This window comes from Chiroxiphia lanceolata, chromosome 5 (assembly GCF_009829145.1).
Source record: "Chiroxiphia lanceolata isolate bChiLan1 chromosome 5, bChiLan1.pri, whole genome shotgun sequence".
NCBI classification, from domain to species: Eukaryota; Metazoa; Chordata; class Aves; order Passeriformes; family Pipridae; genus Chiroxiphia; species Chiroxiphia lanceolata.
Window position 1 is genome coordinate 22,168,170 of NC_045641.1, and position 13,009 is coordinate 22,181,178.

General features: G+C 41.1%; 1 pseudogene; it reads right to left on the bottom strand.

Annotated features, from left to right (window-relative positions):
- Positions 1 to 1,166: 1,166 nt before the first annotated feature.
- LOC116786815 lies at positions 1,167 to 5,979 on the bottom strand (annotated as a pseudogene).
- Positions 5,980 to 13,009: the final 7,030 nt, after the last annotated feature.

Consider the following 13,009-nt stretch of genomic DNA (forward strand, 5'->3'; position numbering starts at 1 on the left):
TGCTGTGGGGGCACCCTGCTGTAGTTTGGGAGGCAACTCCTCATTGTGCCGTCCTGCACATCATCTCACACTGCAAATCTCTACTACTTGGCCCTCACAAAATCATCTGGCCTGCCAAGGCTGTTGAGAGGTACAAACCAGCTAAACTCCACTGCACCTGAAGTGCTCCTCAGGAGGTCCCCTCCCCCTGATGAGTACACTTCTGATTTAGTTGTCCCACTTCAAAGGATATATTGGGTGGGAGAAATCTGGGCCTGCATTCCTGGATACCAAGGAATATCATCAGATTTATACAGGATGCATTCATGTCTTACAGACAGTTGCAAATTTAACTCATTCACAGAAGAGTTTGAAATTTGATTTTATAAAATACTGGTTCATACATCACTGTTTAGTTACTCTGAGCATGACTGTCTCATTATAAGATGTGACTTTAATGAAGACAGCAAGAAGAGTCAAAACTAACATCTAATCCAATGCTGCTCAGAAAACATTAAGAGACATTTTGTTTCTTATTAGCGTGTACTTCGGTCCTACAGCACAAGCAGAATGTGAAATGAATCATTTTTACACCCTTCCCTTGAAAAATCTGCCACAATCAGCACTCTGATTTTAACACACTGCATTTTTCTGAGAAAGACATTCCATAAAAAAAGCCAAACGAAAACAGACAAGCAAAATATCTCTATATAGTTTTCTTCACTATAAAAAATATGCTTCAGAAAAATTTTAGTAGATCTCCTGAATTTATTTTTGAAAGAAATAGCCTATCTTTAGTTTATATGTTTTTCTTTTAAAGAAGGATCATTCTAAATTCAATTTATTTCTTATTGATTGGTTGTGGTTTAGTCACAGTCTCCCCTAACTTAAATGGAATTTAAAATATGTCTTTCTGCAGTGGAATTCTGTCAAAAAATAATGAAATTTTTTCTCACGAGCCTTCAAGAGCTCTATTAACATAATGTTTGTTCACTGCACAATTGCTTTTCTAACACAGTTATTATGGCAATAACTCACTTAAGTTAGATATAAGGGTAATAACACATATTTGAAAAATGAAAAACTTCTAAGAGGTGCAAAATCACAGAGGTCTAAGCCTGATGGGATCTTTAAGGTTCTGACACAAAAAGGAATAATGGGGGCAAGTGAGAGCTGGATGGTATGTTTCAAATATTTGCCTGGATCAAATAGAAAAAAAAAAGCAGAGAACTCAGCATAGATCTGATTCTTGTGTAGTTGCTCTGCAAATGGTAGAAAAAGAAATTTTAGCTAATGTGAAACTATTCACTTTATTTTTTCCTTGAACGTTCTAAGAAATATGTAATACATAGACAGCCTGTGTTAATAAATTAACTCAGGATAACTTAAATTTGGCTAGTTTGAATGATTGATAAATTTTATACAGAAAATATAACCCAATTGAGGTGCAAAGGGCTTCAGCAACTTGCACTCCCAAGGAAACACCACAGTGTGTAGATCTGCAAAGAAGCCATGTTATATGCTAGAAATGCAGGTGATGTCAGCAGGGCTGTATGGCAAGACTGTAGGGGTCTGGAGCTAATGAAGATGCTTCAGAGGATTGTCTTTCTCATTTAACTCTGGTGGAAGGAAGTTCACCCTCCTGTTCATGTTGATTCTGACAGAAACCACATCCAAATGTTTTAAAAAATTGGCTGAAGTAATTGAATTTGCTGAGGACAACCGAACACTTATTTTCAGCCATTTATTCACGTGCTAGCTGGGTTTTCTATACTATCTGTTGGGAGAAAATCAACCCAGAACACCCATTTCACACAGCTTTAAGGAAAAACTCTTTTCTCATTACAAAGTTTGATGTACAGCTTTCTGAAAACTCCAGGACATGACAGAGCCTTAGAAATCAATCTTTGATTTTAATGGGGCTAGGTCTTTTATGTAATACATAACCTTTCCATCTGATCTTATCAGCCTGCTTCATTTTACTTACCTGTACACAAGGACAAGGAGAGTTCTCATAACCTGACAAATTGCTGAGAACCACTGGTACACCTCATCTAATCTGATTGATGTGTTAATCAGGCTCTAGATAACTTCCTAGTGTTTTACCCGGATGGAAAGGAATTTGACCGTAATATAACTATTACGGAACTGTCTTCCAAAATGCCTGGTATTAGCCATTGGCTTCATTCCCTACCACTGGTTGCCTATGAACCTCACAAGACCTTGTTAAGCCAGGAAAAACTGATCATATTTCATGGTTGTCCTGAATGGAGGGCAGCAAAGACTGGTTAAGCAACCAGCTCTGCTGGTACTGAATGCTCAGGACTGGTGCAGTCAGACAGTGTCTATTAATAGGATAAAATTAGGATCTTACACATTGCATCTAAATCAGGCTCAAGCTTACCTCTAAAGAAGTTAAATTCATATCTCACCAAAGAACAACGCCTGCAGTTCCCAGGGCACTCTCTCCAACAATGTTAATAAGATCTCACTACAGTGAAAAGAGTAAAGACATCACTGTCAGGTTAATTCAGCATTTCATAGCCTTTCTAAAGTAATGCAATGGTATGTTATGTGACTGTCTCTTGGACTATGTTTTCTTTTCATTCTGGTCCCTATGAACTGTATTTTATTCTGGTTAAAGATTTACTGTCTAGACTACAATGATTATGAAACAAAAGTTGCAAACTTACGTACTGCCTGAGATGTTGGTAATAAGCAAGTGAATAAACATGGGGGGATAAAAGCATTTTAATTCACTTTGATGCAAAAATTTAATCTATTTGATGTGCTGGTTTAAAGGTAAACCAGCAGGGGAAATGAACTCAACTCAAAAGAGAGATTATAAGTCAGAATAATAATTTAATAAAATAATACAATAAGTACGATTATACAGACAAACAATTGGTTTTAACCCACAAAACCCAAATGTATAACCCAGCACCCTGGGGCATGAATAGAGTGATGTTTGTTGGGCCCCCAGAGTCCAAAGCAAACTGAGAGGGGAAAACCTGCTGGTGAGAGTGCTGTTGCAGTCTGGTCAAGAGTGGTGGTTGCAGTCCAGTCGAGAGTGGTGGTTGCAGTCTGGTTGAGAGCGGTGATCTGCAGTCTTCTCCTGGATCCCACAAGTGGTTAAAAAAAGTCCCAAGACTCCAAGATTATATATCCTCCAGTTCAGGCAGGAATGTCCAGTACCTCCCTCAGGGCGGGGGACTCCTCAATGGGCATGAGGAGTGCCCAGGAGCACCCTCCTGTCTCACAGGTCTCTTAGCACCTAGTTTATAGGCTGAGGAGTCAGGCTCTATGGGCAGATGGTGTAAATGGTTCACTGATAACAGTTTCTGGGAAATGGCATGGAAGGCTATAGAATATACAGTTTTGGGTTACACTCATACAATGATGAACTGGTCCCAGCTGTTCTAACTAGGACATTTGATTATCAATTACTAGAAGCAACTGAAATCCTTTCATTGAAGTGGTATTCTTAATGCGAGAATGCCCCAAGGCATTTGAATCATCAGTTCTGTTTTTGCTAATAAGGGGAAGGAGAGAGCTATTTTGCTATGTCAATAAGCTGTTTTTCAGTTCCTCTCCAATTTGAAAGCTGTGATTCTAAAAGCATCCATTGTTTTTGATACTTTCCCATAAAAGAATCTCATTCAGATTCTTATAAAAACCTAGAAGTGCTTGAAAATAGGCACACACTATAGGAGGAAAATATGGGCATGGTGCAACCTTAAATGAAAGAGAAAATGCAACACTTCATGAATCTTAAGAATTTCAGTTTCAATTTTTTTAATCTTTCTAGTTTTGTCTTTTACTGTACCTTTTCCTCATACAGCAGGCTGTAAGGAGAGGGTATCTGGTGCTTGAATGTTTATACTTAATTTGAATGTTGATTAAGAAATCAACAAAAAACAAATTGCTATGCCACAAGCACAGAATTTGAAAGGCCATTGATATGCAAGTGACTTCCTAGACGTTTTCACCAACTTAGAGGATTTTGAGAGCCACAGCACATCAACAAATCAAAATAGAAAAGCTTCACATGAATTAGTTGCCCAAAGGGAAAAAGAAGTAGGAACTGGACATAAAATGACAAAGGGGATGCACAGCAGCCCACAGCAGTTACTGATGTCTGTCTATTCTCTCCTTGCAAAGCTAAGGAAGGGCAAACTGGATAAAACCACCAAAGCAGGTGTCAGCACGTCCTTTAATGTCTTCAAGACCAAGAGAAGTGAAGCCCCTTACTGGGAAGTGTAGTGTGTGATGGATGGCAGAGATAGGGGAGTAGTGACACCTGATAGAAGAGGGAGCTAACACTTTCCCAGACAGGGGGCCAGCTTTAGACTCTCTACCTGGACAGAAAATTTGAACGTAGCCTTTAAAAAGTGAATACAACTCACTTGCTGTCCTCTGAAACAGAGAAATTGTGGCCTGCTGGTAGTGTAGTCACTGTCTACAGGTGAGAACAGAGCCAGGGCAGTGGCAGACAGGTTATACTGCTTTTTCACAGGAAGCCTACTGTCCTCATCCAGGTCCTGGGAGGATGTCCAGGATGAAGTAAAAAACGACTAGGGTAATGCACTTATCTTGAAAATACTTTTATGTGTATGTTTGTATGTGTTCAGTACTCCTTGGTTCTTGTGCACCTTGGCCTGTCCTGAGATAGGTATTATGGGACTAAATTAAATGGTTTTGAGGTGGAGGCATGCAGAAAGACTGCATTTCCCTTTCTTATGTACACTGAACAAGTTGGTAACATCTCTATCTCAGTCCCTTCTATAAAAAAAGCAGTTATCTGGAAATTAATTAATGATTACATACCTGAGCACATCAGGGAGGATTAATGTATTAACAGCCTCCTATGTACTATATCATATTTCTGGAATACTTTTAATCCATTCAGATGCATAGCAATGAATTAAAGAAAAAAACCCCAAGGTATTCTGGGCTGCAATTCTTATTCAGAACATGGAGCTCCTTAAAGCATGTGGATAATTACCATGAACCAGCAGACCTGGCCCAAGTAGGAGCTGTTTCGTTCCAATGCACCATCTGCAAGAATGGTTAAAGGATAAATGCAGGCTACATTGTTCCAGCAAAAACTCCCCATAGAGAGAACTAATAAAGGTTCATCTCTATAACCTAGTCAGGTATACACAAATACAGGCAAAGCATAATCTTGGGATGTCATAGAAGAAATCCTTATGGATTTATTCAACCTAAACTGAGAAAAGTGCAAAATGTTTATGACTGTTTCCAAGGGGGTTTCTTAATGTCAGTGGAAGGACACGGGTCTGTATTACTATCACAGAGCCAGGAAAATGCACTGTTCCTCTTCACTCTTTGGGTAGAAACCAGGGTGGTTCTAATCATGGAGAAAATAATTATGACAGTCAGGGTATAAGCAGTATTCGCACAGGCCCTTTGGTTTTTTTTTCATTCCTAATGCAAGTGTTTCCTTCATAAAAGCTTTTGCACTTTCTTCAAAGAAAATGGCTAGTATTCAACATTTTTTTGCTGAAATATTCCCTTCACTTCAGTTGTGAGTTTCCTAGACTTTCTTTTGTAGACACCTTTTGCACCACAGTTGGCCCCCTGAGGTCTCCAGTGCACCCAGTCTGTGAAGCTAACCCAGTGAAGTCCTTAGCTGTGATGTAATAGTTAATGCCATGCCTTTTCTTTCTGCATGAATTTGAAAACTGAAGTTCTAGTGTATGCCACCATTAACAGGGATTTCCTGTGATGTGTCTGCCCTCTTGCTTTAGCTAGTGGGCTTCAAATCATATAGAATATTTTCAGGTTCAGTACATCGTACCTCAGGGATCACAGTTCTGTCAGTCATTGCAGGCAGTCTTAAAAGGTTTGCTCTCCCAAAATGGTGGTTGGGATGGTTTCATAGCAAGGGAATTCCAGATGAGAGCTATGTGCAGCCATGCCAGGGGCTGAAAGGTGGACAATGCACAACATCGTTTCATTTTCAGGCAGTACTTTCATGACTTAAAAGACAGCAAGAGGCAGATCTCCCAATCTGTCTGTGGAACATAATAGAAGTATAGGTATTTATTTCATATATAGATATATGGATGAGTATCAGTCACTCCTAAGACATCTACCATGCTAACACTGAAGAAACAAAGTGAACACAATGTAACCCAAAGAAAGGAGGAAAATTATCACCAAAATAAATCAGTGTAATTCTGTGGAAGTCAGCATACCTCAGTTACTTGTCTCATAGATCCAGGTCTTACTGAAATCACGAAGGATGTTGCCATCACTTCAGTGGGCCCCAGGATGTCTTAGTGGCTGTGGCTGTTGCCATTGGAAAGCTTGATGAATAAATGGTTTTCTTATTCTTCAAGCTTTCTCAATAACAACAAAGGTAACTGTAGTATCAAACCTTGGCTTTTACCACCATCTTCACAGCTTCATGAGCATCCTTGACCTGTCTAGTGCAGTGTCTACCAGAGATACTCCAAATAACTCTAAACAAACACACATATTTCATTGTCATTGTGCAGTACCATAAAGGGTTCCAAGTTCAAACCCTTGATAGCAATAAAGCAGATCCATGAAAGCTTGCTCTGAGATATTGATTAGCCTGGCTGCACTATCACATGGAGCTAACACCTTCCAGACTGACTCTGATAGCTCTGCATAACACTGCATTGTGCAATGTAGACTTTGAAGCTAAGCCCTGTGGCCACTGCTACAAGCAGCATCATTAGACACAAGGTGTCTGCCAATTGCGTGTGTATTAAGCAGAGAAGAAAACAGATATACATCAAAACCTACATACTTACATGCAAGAAGGAGAAAGTCTTATCCATTCTCCAACTCCAAGATTTCCCTTGCATTCAAAACCCTGGGAAAATCCCACATAGCTGTACAATTAATCATCATGGATTTTCATTTAGGTTCTACTGTTGCTCTTCTTCCTTAGTTCTTGCCTACCTATTTGTCTCTCCTGGGATTGTGACCTGCTGAAGGCAAGGATCATGGGTGTTATTCAGGCAGCCGGACTGGAAATAGCATATCTATTCATTTCTCTCGAAACAGAATAACAATAATGAATACCTATGCACCTGAGGTACTTTTATGGGCCTCCTCACTCCCTCATTTCTTTGCTGTTTTAGGGTAGGACTAGCATAATCTAAAATCAGGTACCCACATCAAAAATGTCATCATGCGAGGTAACCAACCTAGGTACTTTCAATGAGCCATTGATTCTTTTAAGATATAGGGTACTGACAGTTAGAGGCATCAGAGTGCTTTGAAGCATCCAAGATGTGCCTGTTCCTCCTGCTGACCAGGCAGGCCATCCACAGGACCAATGCAGTACAGAGTAGACATCACAGAACTCAATGTTTTATCAGAGAAATCTCACCCCATGAGACCCACAATACCTTGCATTTAGTGAAGACCAAGCCCAGATTTTCAAAATCAGTAGTCACATATTCACAAGTGCCACATTGGCATTAATGAGCCATTTAGAATTTTATGTTAAAGAAAATTAGCCTGATTTGCTGAGTTTCTCTCCGAAAGCTTATATCATACTAAGAAAGCAAACTTGGCGAAGCCACTTAAGGCTTGTCAGGATTAAAAGGAAGTCAAACTGAATTTTCTCACCAAAAGGATGCACAGCTAAAGCTGGAAGATGGTGGGCTTGCTCTTTTGAGGAGACAACCAACAAAAGGACCACCTTTAGAGAGTCAGGCTTGCTGCTCCATTACCCCACAGTGATGGAGAAAAGGGACAGGGAGCTCCTGCCAGCCCAGCATCTCTGCCTCTTACACCAGTCCGTGCCTGGGGTCAGCATGTGTTTCTGGCTTTCCAGGAGGGCTCCAGGGAGGCTGCAGCACTGCTACCCAGCAGCTTTGCTGACAATGAGCTGGAAAATGCAGACCTTACTGTGCTGCAGAGCTATTGCTGAGCACTGTTCTCCCAGTTCACAGAGAATCAGACCTGTAACAAAATCCTGCCAGAGGGCAGCAAATCCCTACAATTACTTGTTTTTCATATTGCTGAATGTGATTCTAAACTGCAGCATGTCGAGTTTCCCCTGTGAGAGCTGTACTACCGTCCTGCCCCTCTGCTCTCACACTTGTCACAGCCTGGTTTAGGGAGGTGTCACTAGCTGGGCTGGGTACATCCTCTGGTGATTCACCCCCGATTTCAGGGAGCACTTCCAATGCAGGACCTATGTCACAAGCATGCCAGTGGCATGCATTGGCACCCATCCATGCTCTGGGCCACGCCATGGCATCACACCAAACCCCATGGGGCTCACAAGAGACTGCTTTTGCTGGGGTCTGTCTTCCAGTGGGAAGTGGGAGGCACAGCACTCCTGCACCATGGTCTACACACCTCTTCTCAGGCAGGGCTGGGGTGTAATTAACCCTATGGTTTACTGTATGCTGGATGTACTGATTTGCTGCCTCAAAGCCCTCTGAGCTGGCACATGGTGAAGGCAGTGTCTGCAAGCTAAAGAAAATAGTAGTAATAAAAATCATCAGCAACAGCATAACAACAACTATAATATTACTGTAGTTTATTGAAGACTGCAAGGAAGTGGCAGACCACTCTGGCCCTGAGACAAACTTGTAATGGAGGACTTAATATTTAAAAGTTAGACTCAATGATCCTTGTGGGACCCTTCCAACCCAGAATATTCTGTAATTCTGACTCAGCATAGAAAGATATTTGTAGTTGCTCTGTTGTTAAGGAGGAAAAAGTTGCTGGTTTATACTTGGTGTGATAGCAAATGACTGACTTCTGACTTCTGATTTTATTCCACTTGATGCATTTAGCCACCACACAAACACATACATGCTCCATCTGAAGTCACGTGTTTGCAGCATGCAGAAAGGATGCCAAGCTCTGCTCAATATTTTTCCCTTTCCCCAGACTTTTCAAATTTACTCCCTGTTGTGCAGGATTGCTAAGTTGTACCTCTCTTTTGGCTAGGTATTTCTTTCACTTGTATCTGTCATAGTCGACAAAATCCAGATTGAATATATCCAGTTATAACCCTTCTGCTAACTATATTTTTGTCTGTAAACTAAGGCAACACAGAGGTAGCCCATCTTGGTGTCCAGCTGACAGTGAAAATGCAGAGTGGACACCAATCTCCAACAGAGAAATTCCACGGGTGAACAAAGAGAACGTGAATATTTCATATCTGCTTTTCAGCTACTGCAAATCAATGAAGATATACTATCTTACAGGAGATGAGTGTATGCCCCTTTAAGAGTGGAGAAATCAAAACAAAATTAAAATAGGAGATCGCATTCTGGTGAGGTTAATGTGAAAAGTGAGATAAATCTACCCCTCAAATTAGCATCTTCAATGCAATTGGGTTGGTTTGTTATTGGATTTTAATCCAAGTATGCTCAGAGCTGAATATTGCTGCTGAGATACGAATACAACAATGGTGCTTACACATCACTACTCCTTCTAAAACAAGGTGTAACAGTACCTGAATTCCTGTGGAGGTCCAGGGAGAGCTTGTCTTGTTCCTCCCTACTTCTAGGTTTAGAAAAAATGTCCAAATTCCACACCATAAAGTTCAATGCTGAGACTTAAGAAAATAATACTTGTCCATGGAGCAGTCCAAAGATTCTGAAGGGCTTCAGTGCATGCTTATATTAATTAATCTCATGCAATCAGCATCATTTTCTATTATAGGTACTCAAGGGCTTTGTGGGCTCTTTAAGCCTGACTCAGTTTTACCAGGCTTGAAGAAGCACCTTTGATAGAGCACTGAGTGGTATGCACTGGCCCTGCTTCAGTCCTGTCCCTACCAAAGCCAGACTGTGTCTTGCCTGGAGCAGTGCTCCCCCATCCCTGCATCCCCCGGTGGAAAATCAACATCGTTACCATGGCCTGTGGTCTCCCATGTGGGGAAATCCCGTGTCAAACTGCCCTACCAGTGCTTTGGGTATTCCCTGTACCCAGGAAGCAAAGGTAGCCTAGCACAGGGGGGTCAATACCTGGCATAAGCTTGTTTTAACATTCCCATCAGCAGCTATGTGCAGAAATGGAGAGGCAGATTCCCTGGGCATTAAAATGCTCACTTTCCTTCACAATGGAGACAGGCATGACCAGCTATACACAGAGGGCAAGGGTAACAACATAAGGTGAATGCAAGTGCCAGCTGAAGAAAACCCAGCTGTTCTCTGTGTACATGACTCGCTGCCTGCACCGCAGTTGAGGAGGGAGGTGTCATCCCTGTAGGGTTTCCATAGCACATAGGTCAGGTGGAAAAAAACCAGGGTAAGGAGCACCATCAGTAAAGGGAAAAACTAAATGCTTTTAGTTCTACCCTGGAAACTCAGCATCAGAAGGAGCAATACAAAAAATGCTCTTAAATAATCTGCTGCCCAATTGACTGAGAAGGTTATTACTACCACGGAAACAAACATAATTTTTCAAAAAACTGCCCTCAAATATCAGACTTCTTGACTGTCTGAGGAGAAAAAGCAGACTGATGATATGGTCTGCTTTGCTTCTCACAGACACTGGAAAGCACCTTAAATAAAAGCTGGGAGAGTTCTTGCTGTAATGGAAAAATGAGAAAGGAGCTCTGACTTTCTCTGAGAAAACAGGCTGCCACTGTGTTAAAATATCACCCTAGTAAAAAAAGAAATAAAATTTTTGAAGAGGCTGAATTGTTGAAATAAGAGCAGCCACATAAGTGAAGTTTAAAATACTGTTCTTTGAAATTATAGGAGTCTGTTTATTTTTAGCTTGTTAGATGCTGTTAGCTTCCTGTATAAATGGGGTTACATAATAGACATAATCCGCGCAGCAGCACAGGCCAGACGTGCCAAGCTACAAGGTTACGCAACTGCCTCCAAGTTCGCGCCTGCCAGGCAGAAAACAAAACCTCACGTCCCTCAGAACTGTTCTGCTGCTTTTGAGTCAAACTCAGACACATGCATTACAATATGAACATGCATACTCTCATTGACATACACATGTGCACGTAAATATGTATGGATATCAACACGCATACACATATCCCCATGTTTTCTTATTACATCTTAAACAAGGTACTTGTTGAATCAGAAAAATACTACCATGGAATTACTCTACTGACATTCAGTGAGGGATAAACTGGTATGTTGTAACTATTAAAAGCATCAAAGTTAACCCTCAAGTGCACACTTACTTGGGAAAGCCATCAAAAGACTTTTCTCCTCTTTCCTAATGGGTCCTCTAACTGCTCCTTACTGCTTTGTGCTGTGGTCTGTGGAAGGCACACGGTGCCATTGCTGAATAAGAACAGCTCAAAGGCTTTAAATTCATTAAGCAGTATGCAACAGCATTGTTTTCCCTTAGGTTCTTAGAAAGATCAGACCTTTATATCTGAGAAATTGTACTGTTACCAGCTAGCATAGTTCTTCGAAGTGTACAGAACTACTACATACAATTTTTAGAGTAACCTATGTTTTCAACCACTCCCACCCTCTGAGTCTAGCCCAGATTGACAGGAAATTACTTTTCCTGAAAGGTAAACAAAAGTGGAGTTGTGGTTGCCACAGCATCTTAAGCATATCAGAGTTTCTTCTGCAAAATCTTTCCTATGTATTCTTATTACGCATGGTGTGCAAGTTTAATTCACTATCTACAACAAATTCTTTCAGTGCAAAACTGGTGTAATTCTTAATTTAAGCAACATTTTTTTTATTTAAGCAGGGAGTTTTAAAGGAAGAAATGTACACACATATTTATTTATGTGCAGCATTACAAATCCAGACTGGTCTGAGATTTCATTCTGTTGGTTTTGTCTGTGAGAGCTGTTAGCTCCTTTTTAAACAACAATATCATTCCCATTTTTACAAAGCCACTGACCCTAGCAGAGAACATTGCATTTGGGAAAAACTGATGAAACACAAAAATGCCCTGTGATTATGTTCAGCCAACAAGCCTTTCTTGTCCTTTTTCTACTTAAAGACTCAGTGGCAAAAGGGTACTTCAGAAAATGTTAAATACCCAGGTTCCTGAGTTGGGCCGCACCAGGAGAGTTTTATCTACCCCAGCTTTAGCATCTGGTGAGGCACTGAGGTCTGGGCTGATCACTGCAAGGAGCTCTCAGTTTTGAGGGAGTCCATCAGATGCCCTGACATGGCAATACTCCTTGGAATGAAGAGCTGCTCACTGTCCCCCAAGGAGGATGGGAGGAGGGCAGAGGCTGCCAGGCCCTACCCTTCCTCTGCCACACAGACCCCAGGGTGTAGGTTGGATGAGCCACAACTGATGCTACCAACTACATACCAAGGCTACTTACTCACTTTATTGTCTTGAGTGACAATACTCAGCTTATGGCTTTGCTACCACTTCCTTGTGGGTTTTGTCCACTTCCTTAGCCACAGCTCAACTGTATAAGTATCACAATGTGAGTCAGATAGAGGAATTATTCTGACTTTCAGAAAAAAAACATTGTGGGGAAGCACCTTTTCTTTAACAAGGGAATTTTTGACTTGGATGGTTTCCCAACTCAGATCAGGGCAAGGGCCTGCGAACAACTGTGCCAGCACAAGCAGAGGACAGCACACTATGATACAGGGATGGGAGTGAGAGGAAAGGTTGGGAGCAGGAACAAGATGCCCGGGACACCTAAAACTGGTCAAGTGGGAACCACAGCCCCACACATCTGCCAGTAAGACTGAAGTGGAACAAAATGAGTCCCAGTCATTCCATACATTTATGAGTTGGTCAGAACATACAACATTTTATTAAGGGCAACATGCAGTTGTGGTGAGAGAGAAAAAGGAAATGAGCATAACATTTCTCCAAATTTCAAAATTTTTGAATAATAAATCAGCGAATTTGAGAAAAGCTGAAAGCCTGCCAGTCTCTTTGTATTGTTTATCCTCAACTAATTAGAAGACCCTTCAGCTCAGCATTTAGGAAGAACTGGAGTCTGAGTCCATGATCATCTTGAAGCAGAAGTGGTCCAAAATAAATAAATAAATAAATAAATAACATAAACCCTTATTCCTGTTGTCTCTGGAAACCAGTG